Source organism: Trachemys scripta, chromosome 3 (assembly GCF_013100865.1).
Source record: "Trachemys scripta elegans isolate TJP31775 chromosome 3, CAS_Tse_1.0, whole genome shotgun sequence".
Taxonomy (NCBI): domain Eukaryota; kingdom Metazoa; phylum Chordata; order Testudines; family Emydidae; genus Trachemys; species Trachemys scripta.
In genome coordinates this window covers 24,504,640-24,515,703 of record NC_048300.1, presented here as the reverse complement: position 1 = coordinate 24,515,703, position 11,064 = coordinate 24,504,640, and positions in this window count along the sequence as shown.

The window sequence follows — 11,064 nt, the reverse complement described above, 5'->3', positions numbered from 1 at the left end:
CTTTCCAATTTCTCCACATCTTTTTTAAAATGCGGCGCCCAGAACTGGACACAATACTCCAGCTGAGGCCTAACCAGAGCAGAGTAGAGCGGAAGAATGACTTCTCGTGTCTTGCTCACAACACACCTGTTAATGCATCCCAGAATCATGTTTGCTTTTTTTGCAACAGCATCACACTGTTGACTCATATTTAGCTTGTGGTCCACTATAACCTCTAGATCCCTTTCTGCCATACTCCTTCCTAGACAGTCTTTTCCCATTCTGTATTTGTGAAATTGATTTTTCCTTCCTAAGTGGAGCACTTTGCATTTGTCTTTATTATATCAGTCCCTGGAATACAACAGACTAAAATGACATAATAAGGACAGGGTAATAAAACTGGTTCTATGTTTTTTCAGTGGCCTGTCAAAATAGGATAGACTGTTAGCTGGATCAGCTACAGGCTGCTATTTCTCACACCTTCACCTTTAGGCTTGCAATTCTGCTTTTGCTCTTAGATCAGCGATACTGTGATGTCTGAATGCATAGCACGAGGGTACAATAGGATCAACAAGCTGTGTTTTGAGATCTCATTCTGGGACAAAACTTTGAATCTTAGGGGATGTGCATCTGCTACTGAGTAATGTTTGAGTAGAGAACTGCTTTAATTGCTCAAAGGTTTAGAGTAGATCAATGAGTTCAGGTCAATCTTGTCGGTTACATTTTCTATTGAATTAGATCCAGACTAGTAAATAGACCTCTCTACACATACAGATAATCTCTGGCTACAAAATTAATTAAAGTTTTGTTTTATTGTTAAAATTCAGACTTCCAAAACCACATTATTATAAACTGTTTATTGGCTCTACATAATGGGGCAAATTCCTTGTGTAAGCATGTAACTTTGCTAAAGTAGATGCGTCACACCCCCTTACATCTGGTCTGTATTCTGAACCAGAATTTTATGTTTCCACTCACTTGGGGTTCCTAACCTTTTTCATAGTGTGTGTTACATATTAAATTTTAATTGCTATCTCTCCCAGTGGCACAGACTACTTCATCTCCCATTCACAATCACATAACATCCCAGAGGCAACTACAGTCATTGTTGACATGGTGAAGTAGTATTAGGAAATGTTTTTTGTTTTAAAGTTGTCTCCATTTTAAAATGTGATGTTTACTGGGTGGGGACAAGGTGACTTAGCACCAGGGTACTAGCAAGTGTTTCATGGTTCACAGTTTGGAAACTGCTTTTCTAAGCATAGAGGATGCTATAAATGCTACAGTGATGTTAATTACATAAAAGGTAAAAGAATAAAGAGTTCAATGTTAACTGCTGTATTTGCATGGCAAAACCTAGGTGTATAAATAGATACAGGCCCTAATGCTGCAAAAACATATGCACATACTTATGCATGTGACTAATATTTAGCCCATGTGTAAGTCTGTAAGAATTGGGGCGATAGAATGAAACTTAAGGTTTAATTTTTCTTTATAAAACATCTCTCCCATGCTCTCTAAGCCTTAACATAATTTAGTTTTCATAGTCAAATGTCCTAGTAGACTGCTTATTCAATTCCAAAAGGTAGTCTACTCATAGGCACCACCAGAAATAATAATATGTCAAAAAATTGTCCTCCCCTGCAGACATAATAAAATCCTCTCTGGAACCTCAGTTTACATTCTCCCCAATGCATGTGAAAAAGATGGGATTTGCATCTATTGCCTTTGCATATATGATACAGAAACATATTTACAGACTTTGTCCAAATGTGAAAGAGCAGAATACATGCTCTGTTTCTGGCCCCATAGCATAAATAAAAAAACTGACCTGCACTGCTCCTGGTTCATCACAGAGTTTCATAGCTGTTTGGTACCGGACAAAGCACTGTTTGCAATTGGGCCACTCAGATGGTCTGGAGAATTCCAGGATTTTTTTAGGCTTGAAATTAGGCATCTTCCTGCATGCCACCTCCTTTCACAGAATGTCTGTGCAGCGCAGCTTCTTTGCAGCACAGCCTCACAATTGGCTGTTTTAGAAGTTTTATTTCTGACATCATGTCATGATCCAGTTAACTTGTGTGCAGGCCTAGCAGAAACTCACACAAACACAACCTGTCTGTAAGGAACTTGTTTTAACAATAATGCCCTATATCTGCAGATCTTTAGGTCATAGGTCAAAAAGTATAACTTCAACAAAAACTTTATTAGAGCAGACTAATATAACAACCACATACCACACCTAGTTGGGGAGATCCAACCACTTTCTAGCCTCTTTCTGTTATGGTGTAAAGAAATGGAGTAGACCAGATTTTGGCCCAATGTCTCCATCCACAGAGCCTTCAGAAACAATACTTCACAGTCTTTGGAAACTCTGTAGCACCAGAAATTGAGCATTCAAGTTGATTTACTATGTAGTCACTTTGCTGAAGATGTGCTGCTTTCAAAACACAGAAAATGTCACAAATATGGCATGAAACAGAGACTTCCTGCAAGGGTATGTAACTTATGCTATTGTGTGATTCCTAGAGATAAATTCCTTGATTATTCATTTTGACATTGCCAGCTGGCGTAATCATATCTTGATTTCTCCCCTTCCCCAGACCTCCATGGTTACAAATTTTAGCTAAGGGGAAAATATCCTCAAGTTTATTCATCATTTAGGAATATGTGCTTGCTTCAGCAGCACATATACTAAAATTTGGTTTCAAAAAGTAACAGGAGATTTGAAGGTTTCATGCTTTCAGCAGTCAGAACATCCTATACAATGATTGGGGCCAGATCCTTGTCTGGTGGAAGTTGGTATAGCTCCAGTGGAATCAATTGAAGGAGGAAGTGGCTGCCTATTTTTCTCCCTTTTTTCCCCTTTCTGAGCTGTTGTTGGAATCACTTACCATTTGCCTTTTCTTGTAATGATCTATCATCCTAATTACCCCTTGGCCAGAACTGAGCTGCAGCACTGCACTGACTGAATGATGTATGCAGCATGGTGATATGAGGCTCAGCCTTTGGCCCTTAGCCATTATAGCCTATATGTCTGGTATTCCAGTTCAGTGATATGTTGTGTCATGGCCTGTATGCATGGCTACGTGTACTTTGTGTCATACATATGTTATGTTATTTTATGATTGGGCTTAGACTGCTTTATATGAGGTAAATACTGATGCAGACATACACAAATACAGGTGTAATGCTGTTTTATTATGGAAGATCTTGCAGTCTGTTAAGTATCAGGGGGTAGCCGTGTTAGTCTGTATCTACAAAAACAACAAGGAGTCTGGTGGCACCTTAAAGACTAACAGATTAATTAGGGCATAAGCTTTCGTGAGTCTGTTAGTCTTTAAGGTGCCACCAGACTCCTTGTTGTTTTTGCAGTCTGTTGTTCACATTTACATCCTGCGCTAGTCAATACTTAATCATTAGCAGGGGTGCCAAGGATAAGACAATATGGTGATCTTCAAGAGGGTTTATGTGTCTGTATTTTAAAAATCACGTTAAAACTTATTTTTTTGAAAAATTTTACACTTTTTTGCATTATTTGGGGACAAGTGTGTTATCCACACTTTGGGAAACCCTGAATCAAGGTTATTTCATGTAGTATCTTGTTTCTTCATGGAAAATGTTCCACTTTCTACCATTAGATGGCACTAATTAGCTAACCAAATGCAGTATTTAAACTGTTAAGGTTTTATTCTTATTTATTATGGTAAAACCCCAAAAGGGCTAGATGCTGCCTGGAGACCTCTGCCACAAAGCTTCTTTTGAAGCTTCTGAAAACATAGGGAATATTTGTGGAATAATTATAACCAATTGTTTGCTTTTCATCTGAGAGCCTTGATATATTACATGTAAATCGTAGAGGTAAGTGCAAAATACGAATGGATGACTTTCACTTGAAAGGACCAAACTGAATGATAATCAGAAATGAAGGCTTAATGCAATATTTCTTTGAAGTAAAAAGTTAGAACACCTATAAAATATCACTACTATCTTTTTTTGTTTGTTTGTTTTTACATGCAAGTAGAATTTTTAAAATTAAGGATTACTAAAGGCCATGATTTTCAAAAAATAGAAGCCTAAGGTTAAGCCCCTAAATCAGCGATTCTCAAACTTCATTGCACTGTGACCCTCTTCTGACAACAAAATTACTACATGACCCTGGGGGAAGGGGCAAGCTGGAGCCCCGCCACCCCAGGTGGAGGTGGAGCTCGGGCTTTAGCTTCAGCCCCACATCCCAGCAAGTCTAACGCTGGCTCTGGCGACCCCATTAAAATGGGGTTGCAACCACTTTTGGGGTCTCAACCTACAGTTTGAGAAGCGCTGCCCTAAGTCCATATTTAGGCACCTAAGTAAGTGACCTCAGTGTGAGCTGTTGGGCATTCAGCATTCTCTAAAATCAGGCTATGATATGAGGGGCCTAATTTTAGGCTTCTATTTTTGAAAGTCTTGGTGTATGTTTTTTCACATTGTGCTTATATTTTTAACCTCTTGCTTTAGAATGAGCCACTGTCTTAAAATTCGTCTATCTTCATGGCTAGTCAAGTCCTTTTAAGTTTAAGATGATACTTGCATCTCCTTTAGTTAATTATGATCATCTTCACAAATTAAGAGTCATAAAAGTTCTTTAAATGTAAAAGATCATATGGCCAGAGATGTAAAGAATTATAATACTTAGGCCTTACATACAACTTTTGATCCATAATCTCGAAGTGCTTTATAAAGATGAGTAAACATAACTATCCCCATTATAAAGATGGGGAAGGCCAAATTTTTCAAACATATCTGCTCATTTGCTATCCTTCAGTTTTTGGATGCCCATCTTGATGATGACTATTTATAATCTGGTATCGCATAAAGGGCACCATCATGGTAAGGGTCTAGTAATGCTGGGCACTCTGTGGTGCAAGTAGATTTTAACTCTTACTGGTTCGGCGACACATGGGAGGGACACAAAGGGGGCAGTAGCTACAAGGGGGGGGTATATGACCTCCCCCTGAGACCTCCCCACGTGACTCCTTTCCAGCCCAGGACCCCCGCACTCACCCAGTCCCCTCACCATCCCACATTACCTGGGGCGTGGCCCACTGTCCTCCCCCAGTTATTTGGCTGCTGTTCCTGGCAGCCAGGCCTGGAACCACTCCCAGATGCTGCTCGGTGCAGCACAGCAGCTGCCTGGGGGAGTGCGTGGCTCTCCCAGGCAGCTGCTGCGCTGCATTGGGCAGCGTCCCAAGCAGTGTTGCTGGAAGAGGAGAGGCTATGGCCTTCTGGCTCTGGCCCCTTCCTCTCCTCGCCCAGGCCGGTGGGGGCACTTAAGCCTGGGGAGGGTCACTTGACCCTTTGTGCCTCTCCCACCAGCCACCCCCAGTCACAAACCATGTTTTGTGATTAGAGGCCTGCATGGATATAAACTTATACCCGTGGATGCAGATATCTGCAGATAGAAATGGGTATCCATCGAACCGCAGGTCTCTCCCAGGAACTGCAGCAGCAAAAGGAGCAGAATGTGGGGTTGCCAGATGGCCCCATGCCAGCAGCTCCTCCGGTGCAGATGGACTGTCCTCACCCCACCCCCAGCCCTTCCACACAACTGCATCTCCTGTTTGGGGTCTGTACAACCCCTCCAGAGAACAGGGCTGGGGGCAGTACAGCTGCACCGCAGGAGCTGCTGAGGTGGGGCTGCCCGGTGGCCAGGGCCGGCTCTGGCTTTTTTGCCACCCCAGGCAAAAAAGCCGCCGGCCGCCCCCCCACACACACAGGGGGGGGAGGGCAGCTGGAGCCCCGGGGGGAGGGCGGCGAGCCCCGGTGGGGGCTCCGCTCTCCCCCCGGCGGCCGGGGGGGAGAGGGGCCGGAGCCCTGGGAGGAGGGCGGTGAGCTCCGCTCTCCCCCCTTGCCGCCGGGGGGAGAGCGCCGGGCGGGAGGGCGGCCGGAGCCCTGGGAGGAGGGCAGTGAGCCCCAGCCGGGGCGCCGCTCTCCCCCCGGCGGCCAGAGCGCAGGGGACAGGGCGGCGAGAGGGCGGCGAGCCCCAGCCAGGGCTTGCCTCTCTCCCGCCGGGGGGAGGGCGCCGGGGGGGAGGGCGGCGAGCCCGGCCATGGCCCCGCTCTCCCCGGGGGCCGGAGGGCCGCGCCGCACCCCTCCAGGTGCCGCCCCAAGCACATGCTTGGTGGGCTGGTGCCTGGAGCCGGCCCTGCCGGTGGCCCCACGTTCTGTTCCTTTCACCGGGATATAACTAAGGACTGATTTTCAGAGGTGAGGAGGACCGGCTGCTCCCATGGACTTCAAGTGAAGTTGTATCAACCTGGATATCCAAAAGTTGAGGCACTTATGATTAGTGGACACTTGGAAGTTTTGACCTAAGTGACCTACTCAAGATCCAAAACCTTGTTAGTAGCAGAGCCAGGATTCAAAGCCAGATCACCTGACTTGCAGATTGGTACCCTATCCAAGTTACTGTACTTCATGACTGAAGCTAAAGGGGTTTTTAATGACTTTCTGGATGATTAATGACCAGCCGGATGAGGTAAAGGCTTCAGGTGAAGCCAAGGGTCCTTCATTTAGTTGGTCAATAATTAAGTGACCAAGTGATCATTAAGGCCATTGTATATTATGCAAATCTAAAAATGTAAAGTGGAAATTTCATTTGTCTATGAATTTAAAAGTTGAACCAGTCATTGCCTTGAATGTGGCGCTCTGTCTCTTTTCCTAGAATATGTAAGCGAATGTTCACTTAGATTTCTGATGAATATTAAAGATAATTACAAAAAATGTAGCCTGGCCTATTTTTATATTGTACATTTTTCTTCAACTCTTTTCTCTCGTGAATGGGAGAAAAATATTGGTAGATGGGTATTGCTGATAATGTTAAAGAATTATTGTTGTCCAATCAAAACCTGTTTGGGAATGGTTTTGTTAAAGAACAAGGAAATGTGGAGTCTAAGCAGTCATTCCTTCTCTGGTAATGGGATGTGTACCTTTTGTATTATCAGTCTCACTCCTAATTTATTCAGAAGTATTGTCACTTGTTGTTCCAGGGCTAAAACACTTATGGAAGGGCTTTTGTTTTGAGATTAAGGTACCAGATAAATTAGTAACGGAGATGGTAATTAAACAACATGATAGGACATGCATGTGCAGTAATCATGATTAATGACGTGATTCAGGTTGTTTGTGAGGCATGAGGAAAAGACCAGTGATTCCAATGCATCAAAGAAGTGTAATTAATCAGCATTACATCCTGGTCTGGGTGAGATTATGAAAAAGGACCTTTAAAGTAAAAGTTGTTGTTTTAAATATTTGAAATAAGTTTGTGGAAGTGTCAGGCCAGAATTATTCAACCATAGAAATGTGTTTAAAAATAGTTACACAGTACTTAAAGTAACCAATTGACTTGGCTGCTGATATTGTTTTTAATTTTCCTGATATTTTATTTTAAAAAACTTTAAAAATAAACAGAGTGGGCAAGGAGGTAAAACAACGCATATATACAACAGGTCCCACTAATCACGGGGTCAGCCTGCATAGAATTTGGTGGAAACTTCTATAGTAGAACATCCATCAAAGAAAGAAGGATGGTCCAGTGGTTAGGGTGCTTGTCTGGGAGTGGGGAAACCTGGGTTTAATTCCCTCCTCTGCCACAGACTTTCTGGGTGAGTCTGACAGTGGGTAAGTCAATTAGCCCCTCAGTTTCATATCTATAAAATGAAGATAATAGCTCTTTCCTAGGTGTTGTGATGATAAAGAGTGTGAGGTCCTCAGATACTGCAATGGGGAGCATATACCTAAATAGACAGGTATGGGAAAGCTATGGTGGCAGAAAGTGACTGCAATCTCCTCTCACGGCAGGCAGTAATTTTGTAGGATGCAGGACGGGAGTGAACAGCGCAGGCTGTGAGTGGGGCATATTCAGTGCATCCCCTCTGACAGGGTCTCTATGAAGCATCAGCTAAACATTAAAGCTGCTTCCTTGCAGAACCTTGATTGGAACCCCTCAGGAGGGCAGGTGGAACAACCTGAGCCTGAGAAGGAGCCAGAATTTACCAACCTACATTGCTAAAGACCCAGAGTAATACATCATCAGCCCTCCCATCAGTCCTTTCCCTTCCCCTTCAACACCCCGCTCCAAGCGCCTCCCGCCCACCGACAGCCTTACTGATGAGTGCCTCACCGCACCTCCTGATCAGCTGTTTCATGTCGTGCAGGAGGGTCGGGGGGGGAAGGAGCTATGGCAAGGCAGGCTATGGGGAGTGGGCAGGAAGGGGGTGTGTGGGGCAGGGCCTGTGGCAGAGCCAGGGGTTGAGCAGTGAGGATCCCCCGGCACATTGGAAAGTCAATGCCTCTACATCCATGTGAATGCCCTGGCTATGGGGTTCTGGAAAGGAGTGATTTTGGGACCCAGTTAAGAAAATTGTTAACTAATAAAAGAAATAAGTAATATAAACCTTTAACAAGAGTGAATGTTATATAGCATGGATGTTACCTGAGGGATTATAACAGGATCTCAGCCTTTGCAACTTCACATTTTAAACTTTTTAAAATCACAATTAAGAAAAGTAAAACCTTTTTGATTTTAGTGGAATAAATAGCAGAACTTAAAAGTCTTCTTGGCTTTAAAATCTGCATTGGAAGCAATACTATGGGGGTAATTGAAATAAGGGATTGAAATAAGGAAAATAATAATTTAAAAGAAGGTTTAGAAATTCTTTAGACTTTTTATAGTCAATATTTTCCCCTTTTTAGCATGAACATTTATGTATTTTTTTAAATGTTGAAGTTAACCTATAAATAGTAGTTCCAAACCATGTGGATGTGATGATTTACATAGGGCAATATAATAAAGGGGCTAGAGCCAGGAAATTCCAGCAGGGAGACCTTACACCTCCCCAGCTCAGAGAGCAAGCTCCTGGCCAAATGGCAGGGCCTGTAGAAAGTACTCAGTTAGGTTGGACTGGTAGATTATGAAATTTACTGCCTGGACCAGTGAAAACAAAAGCAGATTTATCATGTAAATCTGTTTAAAAACCTAGAAAGAACAGCAAAGACTCTTCATATACCCAGTGAAGGAAAAAGAGGATTTGGAGCCTCAGCTTCCTAAACCAGCTGAAATTGGGATAAAGGAGGTGCCACTTGGAGAGGAGCTGTCTAATCTGTAGCAAATGCAAATAAACAACCTTGTGAGAGCTTACAAAAAGGTGTTCTCCCCACTATTGAGACAAACCTCCTCGGTGACTCGCCAGGGCTGAGCCTATTTGGAAGTCCTATCAAATCCCGTAACCTGTGGTGTAGTGTGGTGCTTTTGGTACCAAAGCTAGATGTGAGCATCTGATTTTCTGTAGATTTCCATTAGATAAATACCATTTCTGACTTTGAAGCATATCTGATCCAATTCGATGATCTGCTGTATTGTCTCGGTCAAGTTCACTTTACACAGGATTAGTTCTAAATAAGGGCTATTGAAAATTATGCTTACTTCTGACTCCCAAGAAAAAACTGCCTTTTCTACACTGGTGGACCTATTCCAATTTGTTACCATGCTCTTTGGGTTGCATGGGATCCTGGCCACCTTTCAAAGTCTGATTGCCCAGGTGTTATGGCCCTACCATTGCTATGCCATGGCCTACTTTGATGATGTAGTGGTCTACAATTAGGCCTGGGCCACACACCTTCAGAACCTAGTAGCCGTCCTTCAAACTATATCGGAGGCCCATTCAAAAGCAAACCAAAGAAGTGCAAGAGGGGAAAAGAGAAATGAAACATCTCGGGTATCTAGCAGGGAACGGTAAGAGTACAAAACATAGTGAACAAAGATGAGGCCCTAGCAAACACCCCCATCCCAAGAACAAAAGAGCAGGTCTGGTCCTTCCTACACCTAGCAGGGTACTATAGAAGATTTGTGCCTGACTTTGCCTTATTAGCCACAACTTAACAAGACACACGATCCCTCCAGTGTAATTAAGCATTTCAGAAAATTAAGCAGATTCTTTGCAGTATGCTGGTATTGTACAGATCTAATTTCTCTTGAGAATTCATTCTTCAAACACATGCCTTGCACTGTGCCATGGGTGCAGTGCTGTCCTAAACTTTCCAAGGACAAGAGTACCGTATCCTTTACATAAGTAGAAAACTCATAGATGGGGAAACCCAGTAGTCTGTCCCTGAGAAAGGAATGCCTGGCCATACAATGGGCCATAAAGACACTGAGAGACTACCTGTTGGGAACACCTTTTGTCTTGGTTGCTGAGCAGGCAGCACTAAGGTGGCTCCAAACCATGAAGGACTCAAATGACTGTGTGACACATTGGTACTTGGCCTTACAACTCTTTCAATTTCAAATAGAGCCTTGGGCTGGGAAGGACCATCGGAGTGCAGACTTCCTTTAAGAGCTACAGAAGTCAGGAGGACCAGTGGTAAGTGCCCTGGCAGACCCACCTTGGGAGGGGGGAGGGGAATGTGAAGGCATAAGGGATACCATTCCTTTGGTGTCAGAGGCCTGCAGGTGGTTGGCTGGCTACTTAACACTGCTCACTGCACCAAAGAAAGGGCTGGAACTTAATTAGCTGACCTTTAGAGGACAGTAGGAAATTGAGTGGGTAAAACTACAGTACCCTCCAGAAAGCTGAGGGGCCAGGGGTTATGCTCCCAATGGACTGCTCCAGAGGAATTGCTCCAGAAACCAAACGGACAGAAGGGAGACTGTGTGGAGTCCTTTATTGCTGAAGCTCTGAGGTAATGGAAGTTACTGGCATGAGGGACAAGCTTGGGGAAGGGACTACTTGGCCTGCACAGACTCCCTCCTTCCTGCTGATCATCCTATATTTCCTTCCCCACAGGGCTGGCTCCAGGTTTTCTGCCGCCCCAAGAGGCAAAAAAAAAAAGCCGGGGCAGCGCGATTGCGCCGCTCCACTCTTTGGCAGCAATTCGGCAGCAGGTCCTTCACTCTGAGAGGGACTGGGGGACTTGCTACAGAATTGCTGGAAGACCCGGACATGCCGCCCCTTGGTATTGGCCACCCCAAGCACCTGCTTCTTTAGCTGGTGCCTGGAGCCAGCCCTGCTTCCCCAACAGCCCCTCCTTTGTTCTCAGTCCCAGGCA